Source organism: Dipodomys spectabilis, unplaced genomic scaffold, assembly GCF_019054845.1.
Source record: "Dipodomys spectabilis isolate Male_0828 unplaced genomic scaffold, ASM1905484v1 ptg000070l, whole genome shotgun sequence".
Classification (NCBI taxonomy): domain Eukaryota; kingdom Metazoa; phylum Chordata; class Mammalia; order Rodentia; family Heteromyidae; genus Dipodomys; species Dipodomys spectabilis.
Window position 1 is genome coordinate 2,000,375 of NW_024870747.1, and position 16,192 is coordinate 2,016,566.

A 16,192-nucleotide genomic window follows, 5' to 3' on the forward strand; every position below is an offset into this window, starting at 1 on the left:
TATTTTATATTAATTTTATTATGTATTATTTTTATCTATCATAGATATTCAGGAAATCAGAATATCTGAATACGAAGATCTGAAGATTATGGATCAAACCCACCCAGGTAGCAAGTTTCCTTAGATTCTTATTTCCAATAAACTCATAAGGAATAGCCAGACACAAGTGGCACTGAGGTTCAAGTGGTAGAGCAGTAGCCTTGAGCAAAAACAGGCTCAGGGATAGTGCCCAGACCTAGAGGTCAAGCCCTAGCATAAACTAAACAACAAAAACAAAATATAAACAAGCATTAAACCTAGCTTTTTTCCCTCATTGTATGAGTAATTAAGAGGTACATAAGGAAATTTCTTCCTGTTTTATGTATAGATAGAAGAAAAAAGATGTCATACAATTACTCTCTTCATACAATGTTACATCAAAGCCTCAAAAAATTGCTCTTTTTCTAAATTTATATATTAATAGCATCCATTTGTTGGCAACTTTGTCTAGATTATTCAGATTATCATGTTATACATGAACTGTTGGAATTATGTATTAACTAATTTCTAATTATACCTCACTTGAAAGAATATTCTAGGTAATTAGAATGCCAGAATCATTTGTGAATTTCTAAATTAAATCTTCTACTTGAAAACATTTTTGTAGTATCCTAGAGAATATGAAATTACAAACAAAAAGCATTTATTTCAAATCTAAATTCTAATTTAGGCAGGTCTCCAAAGTCCTACATTAGATGAACTTTGCTATTTCTCCAGGTTTAAGCTTTTGTAATCCTTCATCATTTCTTTAGAATCCAACAGAATGGTGCTTACTTTTTCAAATTTTTGATTGGGAATCATGAGCTATTTTGCATCTAGCAATGTTCTGTAATGAAGAGAGCATGTAAAACAGAAGTGAGGATGATATATGAGTTGCATTTCACTAGGAAACTTGACTTATCAAAACATAGTGAAAAAATTAGCCCAAACTTCCAACTGGGTATTCCTTTCTTGTTGTTTGGCTTGTTTTAGTGAGACAAATTATACTACCTGGTCCAGGGAAGGTATCGCTATGTAATTCCACTCTCTAATCTCCTATCTTAGTCTGAGTGCTAGAATTCCAGGCTTGTATCACATTGCCCTGCCATAGTTTGTTGGTTTATTTAATCTAGAAACAGGCTAGCAATTCTGAACTTCTCCGATGATCTTATCCACTACACTGACTGCTTTGACTGTTTATGTATAATTTTCAAAGACTTTCTAACATTTGACACAGGATATGAACATTTTCAGATGCACCTACAGGGTTCTCTGATTCATTCCTCCATAGATCTAATCCCTTTAATAATGATTACTTGACTTTCTTAATATCTCTGGTCCTTATCTATGTAATATTCTCAATCTTTTGGGGGGAAAGTTCACTTGAGGACTTTCTAATATTTAAAATTATCACTTGTCGTAGTCTTACTCAGGACATATTTACTGTTATTTTCCAACTTTTTCTACACATTCTGAGAGTTGTTTCATATGTGTGTTTACACATATAAGTGCCTCTGTGTATGTGCATGCTTGCGTGTATGTATGCCAAAACCTCAAGCTCTTATTCAGCAGTCTTGCTCCTACCTAGTATTCCATCACTTCAGCCATTCTTACAATGCAGGTTTAGGCTGGTTAATTATAGGTATTGTGGCAAATACTTTTTTTCCCAGGCTGGATGCAAACTGAACTTCCCACAATCCTTTACATTCTTAGGTTTTATCTTTCCAGGAGTATCATTTTTTAAACTTGAAACAGTTTTGTGAGTGTAAAGTCTAACCTGTAGCCCAGATTTTTAACTTAAGAATTCATATAAAGATAGATGACCATACACATTACATACATTGAGTGTACACTGCTAGATATGTGATCTTAAGCCGGATGACAGTGGCTTACGCCTATAATCCTAGCTACTCAGGAGGCTGAGATCTGAGGATTGCAGTTCAAATCAAGCACAAGTAGGAAAGTTTCTGAAGCACTTATCTCCAATTAACCACCAGAAAACTGGAAGTGGCACTGTGGATCAAGCGGTAGACTGCTAGCCTTAAGGTGAAGAGTAGAGGAAGTGTGCCCAGGCCCAGACTTCAAGCCCCACAAATACCAAAGGAAAAGAAAAGTAAAGAAATAAAAGATATGTGAACTTAGCCACCAGTTCATTGCTAGTATAATTCCTGCTCTCTCCACATGGCTTTCTTTTTCCAGTTAAGTCCATGCTCTTATATATGACTTGCTTTGAAACTAGAATTATTCTTCCATTCTAGTTTTTACAAATTTGCATGATTAGTTGCCATGATTTAGAGATAGAAGAAGAAACAGAGGGGCCTCATCCTTCATGTTCCACTGAGTAGTAATGCTTTCTCTACATCACTCCCATAGATATACATACTGGCCTTGGCTTTATTGTTTCAAACTTGTCTTATTTGCAGAGTCTTCTATACTGTATTGAACAACCATACTTAAACACAGAACTTCTTTTTCTCCTATTATTCATATTGTTTCTCCTACTCTTAACTTATGTACACTTGTGAAAAAATGTACAACACACACACATATTTCTGAGAACCTTCTTCTCACTTAAAATTGGTCTTAATTTATAGAGCACTTAGGAAATTTGAACTTAATGTACTCCAGTATAATGGTTTTTCATGTTTTTTATTGTAAAAATGTTGTTCAGAAGGGTTAGAGTTATATATGTAAGTTAATTAATACATAATCTATCAAGCATTGTTACCTCTTCTTTTGTTTTTCCCGTCTTCCCTTTCCTACTCGCTGCCCCACATCCCCCTTCCCCTCCCCAAGTTATAAACTTCATTTTCTACATAGTGTCTTGTAGAACTCATTGTTACAATGGGTCATACTGTACCCTTGTTTCAGCATTTTATTATTTCCCTTCCCCCCCCCCCCCCACATTAGAAAAAGGTATATGCAAGATGCAGATCACCGACATCAAATACAGTAAAAACAGTATACCATGGTGGTAGAAAATAGAAGAGAAAAAAATAGAAGAGAAAAAAAATCACATAGTACCTGTTAGGTAACAATAAAGAAAAATCAAGGTGTCCTATCTTGGAGTCCATTTCACTTAACATCATTTTATATGGCTATATGTACATGTATAATGTTTTATAAGTGATTTAAATTCCGTATTTTCTCATGACTAAGTTGTTTCTGAAGCACTTTATCTCATGTACAAAGATGTACTTGTGCTATTTCAATGAAGCCACAAAACGTTCATTTTACCTGGAGCAGCACCATAGATTGTTACTTGAAGTAACTGGAAGGAACTGTTACTGGAAGTGGAAACTGATTCCAAGAGCGGAATTGAACATAGAGAAATGACAAGTTCAACTTAATTTGTGCGCTCGCTTTACTGTACAAGAAAAGAATTCAAAGCTTGAAGGAAACTCTGTCCCTGACTTTTTCGAGTGTGTTCTTTACTCACATAAAACTTGTCTGTAAATTTCTAGTTGAGAGTATTACAAAAGGAAACAATATGCCATTTGAAGGCCAACATAGATAAAAAGGAAATAACGTTGTTTTAAAAGTGTTCTACTGCAAAGAAACAAAGACATGTAGGTTTAAAGGTAACTTGTGCCTAGATATTTCACTCCTGACATGATTGCCTTGTTGCAGGAGTCAGTTATCCATTACTTTAATCTGGTCTTGAGTTCACCATAGCAATAAGGATTCCAAAAAGCAGGATCCAGTGAATATGATCAGCAAAAGGAGCCTCTTTTCAAACCAGTGCTTTAAGGATGGTCCAAAATAAATATGTGGACGTTTTTTGCTTGCTTGTTTGTTTAGTTTGTGCTGGTTCTGGGGCTTGAACTCAGAGTCTGGCCCCTGTCCCTGAACAGTTGTCCCTCCTGCCCTCCTGCCACCATAGCTAGTACACTACTGCTTGAGCCAAAACTCCACTTCTGGCTTTTTTGGTGTTTAATTAAAGATAAGAGTTTGACAGACTCTTCTGCCTGTTGGCTTTGAGACTGTAATAAATCCAAGTGAGATCAACTGTATGGATTTCTCTTTTGAACCAAGACATGTTAGATGAAGTTTATTATAAAGCTAGTATTCGACAAATTTTTAAAAGAAGAGAATATGTTCAGCAAAGAAACCATAACTTAACTCAGCAAAAGTAGGTGCACTGAATTATTTTGGAATTATGTTCTCTGCTTGGAAGATTAGTATTGACTTCGTCGTACCTTTTTAGGAACTTTTTCTGTTGGTCATGGGGCTTGAACTCTGATCCTGGGCGCTGTCCCTCAGCATTTCAGCTTAAGTTGAGGGCTCTACCACTTTAGTTACAGCACCACTTCCAGATTTCTGGTGGTAATTGAAGATAAGATTCTCATGGATTTTCCTGACCAGGCTGGCTTTGAACCACAATCCTCTGGTTTCAACCTCCTGAGTAGCTAGCATTACAAGTGTGAGTCACCAGCACCCAGCTCATATTTGCATTTATGTACACTTAATGACACTATGTTGACAAAGAATGGAAATTTGAATCAAATGATGTGACATTGCAGCTTTTCAATAAAATGGAGGTAGCAATAAATATGTCCTCTTTTTCCATGTTCTTACATTAATGACTCATGACCTATGGGACTCTTACATTAGCATCCTCTGTTGTCTGCATATGTGGACTTAGTATCAGAAATTGTTCATCGAGAAATAGAGAAAGACAGATTTGTAGAAAGCAAAGGAGATCAAGTATGAAAGAGCAGCATAGAAGTATATACAACTTATCACACAGAGATTACGAACTAGCCTAAGTTATTTGGTTATTTATAGTCAAAAATTGTTCTCTAGAACAGTTTATGGTATAACTTAGTTATTATTATCATTTATTCCTTCCATCTGGAGTTATTCCTTCTGTCAAAACTATCAATTAACCTCTGCCTTTTTGGTGCCATAACTTACCAAAAAGTTTTCCAAATCTCACTTATACTACCCTTCTGATTGTGATTAGCAGTGGTCACTCAAGAGCCTGGAATCTTTAAATTTCCAGGATTAATCTTCACTGATATCTAAGCACATTCTTGGTATTAATTGCCATGACCTATTAAGAAAACGTTTTTTTTTGTTCAACAAAGTATTCTAATATAGGTAAAGTACATGAATTAAGGACTATTGATAGGTATCAGTTGGAAAGAGCAATTATATATTCCAAGTATGGGTTCTTTATTTTGCATTTCCTAGCTAAATGACTCTTTTGACACTCCTGGGGCTTGAACTCAGGGCCAGGGAACTGTTCCTGAGCTTCTTTTTTTTTTTTTTATCGAGGCTAGCATTATACCACTTGAGGCAAAACACCACTTCCAGTGTTTCTTTTTCTGTTTATTTGGTTTCATGCATGCTAAGCAATAACTGTTCCATGAAACCACATTCCCAGAGCCCTAAATGACTTTCTTTTTTTATATTAATAAGTTTTTTGTGTGAAAATACAGTACAGAGGGGTTATAATTACATGAGCAATGTAATGAGTACATTTCCTATCAAACATTTTTGCCTCCTCCTTTGTTTCCCCTTACCATCCCTGCCCTCTGATTACCCCCCAACCAATGCCAAAGTTGTAAAGTTGTTTTTTCAACATAATGTCTTGTTGCAATAATAATTTCTTAAGATGACATTACTTTTTCATTCGGTTAATATGTATTACAATTTTGGCCAAGTGGTAGAAAAGGAAGTGGAAAACAATACTAAGTCCAGTAAGGCTGACATTCCGATCACATCACTAAGGAAGTAGTGTTAAGACCTGCAGGACTCTTAGGGCTGTTGTATGTGACATTATTATGTAAAACACTATTAACTGTCATCCCAGACATCCATAATATTCTGTTTCCACTTTCCAGGTCAAGAACCAAATATGTAAGCCTTTTTATTGATTGGGTGTGTTTCCTAGGAAGGAAGAAGGAGGATGAAGTAAGTGATGGTGGAAAAATATGTATATTGGCTCCCTGTCCACATTTTTTGCATTTTTAAAAAGTGCTACTGATGAACTCCCACTTATATCTAATTGACTTGCTGTTCGCACAAGATGCAGATAAATGAAGACATTTATTCTGGTGGATAGTCACATATATTAACAAAATCCATTTCTGAATAAATAAGATACTAGGTAAGAAATTACAAATTTTTGTCTATAAAATGGTTTCTTTTTTTGGAGAACAAAAAGTAGTATTGAAGTGATTACTCCAACTTTCTTTGAAATTTTATGCTGTTTCAGTATCAAAATGTTCTCTAATTTCTGTAACATCCAAACACAAAAGACATGATTTGAAGATCTCAGTCGTTTTAGAAAATTAGGAACGTAATAGCATCCTTCCTGCAGAGACATGTGATGGCAAGTATGATTGATTGTATTATGGTTCCCTTTTTTTCCCTCTTTATCTCAAGTGTTGCATATCTTGGCATATTACTCTATGTCCTGAATCAGCTTCCTGTAGGTGAGATTTACCTCTACTCTGCAGTGTCAAGATGGGTCATGTGACTTACTTCAGCTTACAAAAGTGAACCAGAAGTGGTGAAAGGCTATTTCTAGGGGAAGATTTCTATCTCATTATCTGTGTCTTTTTCTCCTTAGCTGTAAAAATAGCATATTTACAGAGGGAGTCTTCTTTCAACTTATGTGTTGGAAGAGTGTAGCATGTGAAATTGAGGCAAAACTCAAATACAGCCTCATACATATAACACAGGCAGAACTAAGCTAATATTAGAATATATTAAGATGCTAGTTTCTTACCATTCTTTTATATATATATATATATATGATAGCTGGCTATAGCACACCAGAATTCAACAAATCCTAAACAAGAACAAAACAAATTGATAACATTTCCTATTGGAAGATATTATGTGTTTTTTTTTTCAGGTAAAGGGTAGGTTTATTCAGTAGACCTGCTGGGACCAGGCAAGGTTGGCACTCCACGTGGCTGGGAAAGGCCTGGGAAAGAGCGAGAGCTGGGAAAGAGAGGAAAGAGAGAGGAAAACGAGATAAAAGAGCAGAGAGAGAGCGTGTCTGGGAAAAGTGGGAAAGAGAGAGAACTAGGAAAGTGAAGGGAGCTAGAACAAAGAGAGGAAAGAGCTAGAAAAGAGCAGAGAGCAGAGAGAGCTAGAAAAGAGCAGAGAGAGAGCGTCTGGGCCTGAACTAGGCATTATGTGTGGAGAAAGGTATGGCCACATCAAATTCAGATGTGACCTCTTCCAGGTGTCCAAGTTGCCTAGGTAACGCAGGTGCTACATGGAGCATTCCGGCTGGCACCAGGCCATTTTGGTACTCAATGCGGTGGAGAAAGGCCTGGGAAAGAGAGCTGGGAGAGCTGGGAAAGAGAGAGAGCTGGGAAAGAGAGAGAGAAGAGCTAGAAAATAACAGAGAGAGAGCAGAGAGAGAGCAGAGAGCAGAAAGAGCTAGAAAAGAGCATAGAGAGCAGAGAAAGCTAGAGCAGAGAGAGAGCAGAGAGAGCTAGAAAAGAGCAGAGAGCGATATTACAATTTTTTATAAATAAGCATTCTCCATGTGATCACTTGTGGGGTTATCTATTTCTATAGATGTGTTTAATCACTCTAGAGCACTGGATCTAATATCCACAATCATTATCCAGATCTTGTGATTGAGATGAGGAAGAAAAAAATATCTAGATTTCTCCTTCTCTTTTACTCTTCTCCTTTTTCTTTTGTGGATTCTTATCTTTTCTCCAAATTCTCCTATTAATTAAGGAAGAATGACACATTGTGGATATTAAGCAAAAGGCTTCAAAGCCAGAATTTTATTCTTTCAGAAATAGATGAAGTAAATCAGAGTGGCTCAAGGAAGAATAAAAACATGATTTTTTTTTCCCTTTCTGGATTTCACCATAGACTCTGAACATGACTCTAAATAGCTAGTGAACCATTTGCCTTGGCTAACTTTTTAAAAATATAGTTTTTTTATAAAAAGATAATTAAAAAAATTAAAATAATTTTAAAATAAATAGTAATTTGTTGTTTGCTTTTGGGAGGCATGAAATAAGACTGCATTAACATTGTGTGAGTTGAGAGGCTTAATTTTACTAGAATGCAAACATGATGAAAATTAGATGATTTTAAGATAAATAGCCTGTAGATACATTTTTACCTTGACATACCCACAGAGACATATTTTTTTCTTCTTTTCCTCTCCATGATGATTCAACTTCAATAAGCAGTTAATGTAATTCAAATGGATGTGTTTCTTCCCGAAATAGAATAGACCCAAAAAAGTTAGAAAAAGAGAACCAGTATTGGATAATGCATTTTTAAAAATAGCAGTCAAATAAATATTAACCATAATTCCAAAATAATAACAATCAAATGCTCTTGAAAAGAGAAGATTGTAAGCAGAATATACAAAAAGTGATAGTTGACAACTACTTCAGGAGCTGCTCTCTGGCATTTAGGATTTCTAGTACATGACAAGGTTTTAATCATGATTAGTTGCTTTCAGGGACTAATTTTTTTCTAGTTATATTTCATTGAAGAAATATGTTGTTCAAAATTAATGAAAGGATAACAGTTTATAGTAGAAAGAATGCTATACACTCATTTTACATAGCAAAATACCTTTCCATAATATCTGTCTTCCCCAAATAACTAATCCCTCAAATGTACATTTGCATTATATGTATATAAGTTTGTAAAATAATCACCTTTCATAATCCAATGAACACAAATATGAAGAATTATCAGATAGGGGAAATATATTCAAATGGGTACTTTAAAGTCGCAGGTGTAGTTCGAAAGGACATGATGAGGTTTCAACTATCAGAGACATGTAAAGATGCTACATTAGAAAATAAAGAAAACAACAACAACCCAGATTCTGAATTTCTGGAAAGCAGAACAGCAAGTAAATGCTTTTTCCACTAGAATCATTTGAAAAATATTTTAGCTTTGTAGGTGGCTCGATTTTAATCTAGTAAGACTTCTTTTAAATTTCTGTCCTTTAGAACTGCAAAATGATAAATACGGATTATTCAAGCCAACTAACGTGTAGAAATATTTTACAGCAGATTTAGATTAGTAAACTAATTCAACTACAGACTTTTCCTGATGCAACTACAGGGACACCACATTTCTTGGTTTTTGAGAATATGAGAAAATGTTGCCACTGGCTTTGTACACATGTATGATGTGAATATTACTTATGGGCCTTACATAAAGAAAACTTGAAATTCTAAATAATATTTAAATAAGAGATTTCCTATCTTTATTTTTACATTTGGGGATCACTAAATACCAAAATTATGTAGAAGGCTAGGGTAAGAATATGAAAATGAAATCTGTCTCCTAATATTATAAAGATAATTTATGTCATTTTGAGTTACAGTTTTTAAAGTAATAAAAAAAATAAGTTAAAACAGATACAAAAACTCAATTTTCTATCCCTCCTAACTTTCCAACAGCAATTAGAGAATCCAGTAAATGTACAGCCATCCCAGGATGGTATAGGATGGTATAGGATCACTAGATGGTCAAAAAGAAGATAACAAAAATGGTTCCCCTGGAACAATTTGAAACAAAATCTACATCTACAGATTGTGATATAGCTAGAAAATAGTTTCCACTATTCTAAGTCTTTGATATTTTAGGTTTGTTTGCACAGCATCTTTCCACTCTTAAGAAATGACCCTTTATTAACACTCAAATGTTTGCAGCTTATAACCCAGAAACAAACAATGCTTCTAAATGTAAAGAAGAATGATATTAAGAGTATCAAGGCTACTTCCATAGCTATAGCTGATCAATAATAATGATATTGGGGAATAGTCCAATAATCTTGAACTTTTTCATAACTTTACTCTTCTCCAACACAAGAAGTCCTACTCAAAATATGATAAACATTAATAGAGGATTTATATATTTTTATTGTTCACTCCAAAGCAAATACACTTTCCTCTTTACAAGCCTGACTTTGAAAGAGTCAGACCCTCAAAACTATTTTATAGAAGAAAGTTTACTGCTTTGAGTTAGGTGTTTTCCTGCCTTTGGGTGTTGCTCTCTATTATTTTGGCAACTGCATAGAAAAACAAGATAAATCCATTATGCTTGTGTTGAATTGTTCAAAGTCAAGCTGTCTTCAAACAAAGTTTTCTGTTCCCTTCTTCACTGCTAATTAAAGTTTAATTATTGTTCTTTAAATGCAACAAAACGTGATACTTTTACGTACATTCTCATTGAAATTGAGAAAACAAGAGTGTCTGTGATTGCTTTTTTAATAGTTTTCAAGTATTTTCCTTGGCTATTTTCATTATTGCCTATGTTCCGGTCTTCTAATCAGGAACAGAGGGTTACCAAAAAATATCTTCCTAAGATATAGGATGTTATGTAGAAAAAAATAGATGTATAATTAAAGATTTTCATCTCCTTAAAGACTGAAAAGCTCAGAAGACATTTTGCTATTACTGGCATTATTAAGATGATTTGAATGTTTTGGTTCTTAAACTTAGTGAAATACATGTGAAATGTTACTTGTTCTAGCAATGATTATGGCTTATACTTTTCTTCTCCAGTGAGATGAAACGTCTGACTATTTTGGAGGGCATATTGATTTTAGGGTAGGAGGCTTAATTATAGAAAGCCAAGGGAGATTCCTAAAACAGTATTGCCTTTCACTTATCACTTAATTATACTTAAAGTATATAAGCATAGAAATATACAGATATGAATTGAGTGACAAATGTGTGATTTACAAATTTGACTCAATGACAACTAATCCAGAAAGCAATTCTTTATATTTATATAAACTAGTATACCTAGTAAGGATTTAAAAATTGTTAGAATATATTTTTCACATTTATTCAAAATATTTGTTTATTTGTAACTGTTTATTTTTAAGTTTTGTTGGTAGTGGGGATTGAAATCTGGGCTTGGACATTGTCCCTCAGCTCTTCAGCTCAAGACTAGTGCTCTACCACTTGAGCCACTGCCAGTTTTCTGGTGGCCCATTGGAAATAAGAGTCTCACGGACTTTCCTGCCTAAGCTGGCTTTGAACCTTGAGTCTCAGCTCTCAGCCTTCTTAGTAGCTAGGGTTATAAGCATGAGCCACTGACTCCTAGCTACACAATTATTTTTTACATAGCTATGAAATATTGCTTGATAAACCCATTCATTTATATGTTGTGTAATAATAAAGCTACATCATATCCATTAATTTCTGCATGTAAAATTTCTTTTTAGAGAGAATGCTCAAAAACTTATCTTCTGGCTAGGATGAAATATCTATTCTTAACTATAATCACTTTTCTTCTTGTGGTATACAATTAATATATTTAGTTTTAGTCCTGGAAGTCTGCTAATTAAAGTGACATAAAACATGAATTGTAAAGTGAAAGAAATTCATGGTTCAATTACTTGTTTTAAGAAAACAATTATGCCTTTTGTTTCCAATTATATTTCTGTGGGAATGTGTAATATTCATTGATTTAATTGTTAAAATTTATAACCGTTACATTATATCAAGTTGATTCAAACTTGTTTGGTCCTGGGGCTTGAACTCAGGGTCCCTGAGATTTGTTGCAATTTTTTAACAATTTACCATTTCAGTCATGCCTCACTTCTGGCTTTTTTGCTGATTAATCAGAGATAAGATTATCAGGGAGTTTATTTTGTGGGCTGCCTTCAAACAACAAAACTCAAATCACAGCCTCCCAAGTAGCTAGGATGAGATACATGAGCCACCTGCTCACCACTTGTATATGAATTTTCATAGGCTAAATTGTTTTACACTTTCAATGAGTTCAGCTCTTTCATTTTCCTTTCCTATAATTTTAATGCCAAATCTCAAAATTGTCAAAACATCTTCTGTTGCTGTAAATTTCCATCTCTCTTTTTGTTTTATATGCCACGTTTTAATCCTGCTTGAAGTTAACATTTGAATAAATTGTTATGTTTAAGTCAATGTTCACTTTTTAATTTTACCAAATACTGCCTAATGTATCACCACTTATTAAACAGAACATCATTCCACAAATGTTTGGTTTTACCCCTTATTAAATATTCCTTGATAATATTTATGTGGATCTAATCTGGTGCCCTACAGACCCATTGAGCTGGATAATCTTTCCTCTACAAATATAACAATTTTACACTAATAGCTTTAATATTGGACAGAGAAATATATTCCAGATTATTTTTCTTTGTCAATGACTCAAAGAGTGCTAGTCAGGTGTTCTTAGAAATTGTCATAAACATAAATAAAACTATGAAGCTGAGTGCTGTTGGCTTATGCTTGTAATCCTAGCTGCATAGGAGGCTGAGATCTGAGGATTGTGGTTGAAATTTAGCTGGAATGGGAATGTCTGTAAGACTGTTATGTCCTATTAACCACCAGAAAACCAGAAGTGGCACAGTTGCTCAATGAGTAGAGCATTCACTTTGAAATGAATAGCAGAAGGACAGCGCCAGGACCAGATTTCAAACCCCATGAATGACCAAAAAAAGGGGAAGAGACAATTTATATCTTTTCTCAATTGTATCATCCAATCGACAAAAATTATGTCTCCATTTATTTAGATGTTTGCTTTTATATTCAGCATTGTATAATTTTCAATGATGGTGAGTAAATAGTACTTTAATACATTTTGACAATGTGTGAAGGTAGCATAAAGAAATTCAAAGAAAACAGTTGAAATATAAAGGGCAATGGAAATGGAGAAAGCCAGAAACGGGTTAATCAAGCCCTTCATCAATATGTGAGAATGTAAAATATTGCAATAAGATATCTTCATATAATTAATATGCACCAATTAATAACTATCTTCCAAAGACTTTGGTATTCAAGTATGACATAAAGGATAAATACACATTCTGTGGTGAAATGAAAGAAAGATAGATGAGAAAATGCATACTTATAATGATTGTGTAAATAAACTAAGAAATTCAGTCAACATGCTGAGGGCTCATGGCTCATTGGACTCGAAAGTTGCTGGTATCTAAGATAATTCTAAAATGTTAGACTTGATCCTATCTTTAAGACTGCTTAATACTATTGCTTTTTGAGTCAGTAATCTTTTCCTTGTTGCTGGTTGTGGTAGTGGTTCTGGGCCTTGAACCCTGGGCCTGGGCTCTGTCCCTCAGCTCTTCCACTCAAGGCTAGAGCTCTACCACTTGAGCCATAGTATCACCTCCGGCTTTCTGCTGGTTTATTGGAGATAAAAGTCTCATGGACTTTTCCTGCACAGGCTGGCTTTGAACCATGATGCTCAGATCTTAGCCTCCTGAGTGCCTAGGATTACAGGCATGAGCCAATAACTTACAGACAAATAAAAATTATAATATATGTATCTCTATATACACATGTATGTACACATCTGTATATTCTTATATATGTATACATATATAGGTATTTGAATATATACACATATAAGTATGACTATATGCATATGTACATGTAGTGTGTACACATATATATATTTATTTAAATAGACTTGAATCAGAAATATATTAAGAGCATATTAATGCCAATGAAATACTTTAACGATCCTGAATAAGTTATCCAAAAATCCAAATACATATCTCTATAGTAATATAACAACAATCAAGGAACATATGGAAAGATCATAACATACCTAGACATTACATACATATAGAGATTAGTGGAAATAGAAAGAATAAGATAGTCCTGCACAACCATTATGTAGAAATTGCAATCCTTATACATTGGTGCTTGGCACTTAAAATGATATAGTCAGTTTCTTAAATATACTGGAAATCTTTAAGACATTACACATAGAATTGTCTCTATGATCCAGTATTTTGAATTATAATTTTATATACAAAATAGGTTACAACATATGTCCAATGAGACACATGAACAAGAATATACATAGCAAAACCCTTCATAATATCATATAATAAAACATGGAAATGCTCATTGAGGATGTTATTCCAATATACACATGCATACAAAAAAATATGCTCTATCCATGAGAAAAATTTACAGGGACTTACTTTGGAAACAATGATATTACATGGGAGAAATGGATAAAATAGACTACATTTTCTAATTATATGAGGTTTTTAAAATTGGCACATCTGTAGAGGTAGAATATGAAATAATAGCTGCTCAAAGGGAGAGTAGGTTGAAATGATGACAGGAAATGACTATTAATAAACATTTGAGTATTTTGAGAGGGTAGTAATGATAAAATGTTCCTGAACTGAAGGTGATGTTCTTACTCCAACTCTTTAACATTCTAAGAATCATTGGACTTTATCGAAGAATCACAGATTGCATTTGCATTAACCTTAGGAAAATTTTTAGAATAGTAGTGGGTTAAACTGAGTGATAATTTAGAATTTAAAATCACAGAATTCTATAATGCACAACTTTAGTATGCTGATGAATAAGACTATCAAGAAAATATGATCTGTGATATGTCCTCTGAGTGCCTATATATGACATTAAGAGACAGTGAGTATTCTACAAATTCATGTAAATTGAGCTATGAGATAGGATTGAGAAGGATGAGGGATAATGATCATAAGATGCATTGTATTGGCCATGGGATGTGGCCTAGTGGTAGATGCTTGACTTGCATGTGTGAAGCCCTGGGTTTGATTTCTCAGTACTATATAAACAAAAAAGCAGGAATTGGCACTATCACACAAGTCATAGAGTACTAGCATGAGGAAAAAAACTCAAGGACGTTGCCAAGGCATGAATTCAAGCCCCAGGACTAGGCAAAAAAAAAAAAAAATGTGCATTTTATTAAGCCGGGCACTGGCGGCTCACGGCTGTAATCCTAGATAATCAGGAGGCAGAAAATTGAGGTTTGAAGCCAGCCCAGGCAAGAAAGTCTGTGAAATTCTTATTTCCAATTAAATCTCAGAAAAATCAGAATGTGCTGCTGTGCCTCAAGTGATAGAGTTCTAGTATTCATCCAAAGGAGCTCGGGGACAGCCCCCAGACCCAGAGTTCAAACCTCAGGAGAGGAAAAAGAAAAAAAAAACTCACTATACACTGTTAATATACTGCTTTGTCAAACAGCAAGTCCCACACTACTACTTAAAGTTAATTAAAAATATGATAAAATACAAGTCATTTTGGGAACCAGACAAAGATGGTATACAGGGGACAAAGTAAATATTATATCATGCAGTTTGAGTTGAAATTTGTTCTATAGTCTTCTTAAATCATTTATGAAATTGACAATACTGCCAATTATCGGTCAATTTCCTTGAGGAACAGATTGTATGCTGCTGTCTTTTATACGAAATCATAGAGGTGATATTTTGCCTTGTATTGAACTATATCTGATATTTTAAAGTAGATTTGTCCTAATATAATATTAATTTGATCAATCATTTCATTAAGGTGATGTTGGTTAGATTTTTTCCAGTAAATCTTATCCCCTATAATAAATGAGAGCATGCTGTGACAGTCTCCTATTAATATGAAAAAATACTTTATAAAATTAACTTAAAAGGGGGAAAGATTAAACTTGACTTCTGATTTTATACATTTCAGATTATGTTTCTTATCTTCATTGACTTGGGTTGGTGGTGGCACAGTACCCCATGTCAGGAATATGTGTTGGAATATGTGTATTCGTGGAAGACAGGAATAGGAGTGGGAGAGGGCGAAGGAGGAAGAGGGAAGAGAGAGAGGGAGAAGGAAAAGAAGAAGGAGAAGGAGACAGAGAAGAAAAAGAAGGAAGAGAAGGAAAGGACTTTGATCTGAACACCTTTGATCACAAGTTCTCAGCGACCAAATCTCTACAACTATGCCCACATGAAAGGTTTCACCTCTTTATGGCAACTTAGTGAAAGCTAATTATTAATCTCAATCCTTTATGATTTCAGATTTAATTTCTAGAGTGTTGTGTAGATATTTCTATACATTGTGATAACTTCTGTTCCTAAATATTTACTTGAATTAATCAAAGAAGCTATTTGGCATGGAGGTGGTTTGGTTATACCATTGCTGGAGAAACATTTTGAGTGCAAATACATTTTATTTAACAGATAAGGAAGCTTCAGAGATTTCATTTGGTGACCTTCAAAAATGACTATTTCATCTAACTCATAATGACTTTAATTTTTCATAATTTTATGACATTTCTATTCAAGTTTTTGTCATCTATAGTTAGATTCTTTCTTTCTAGTTGAAGGAAAAATAAATACTATCACAATCATTTATTTCTTAATTATTCCATAGAG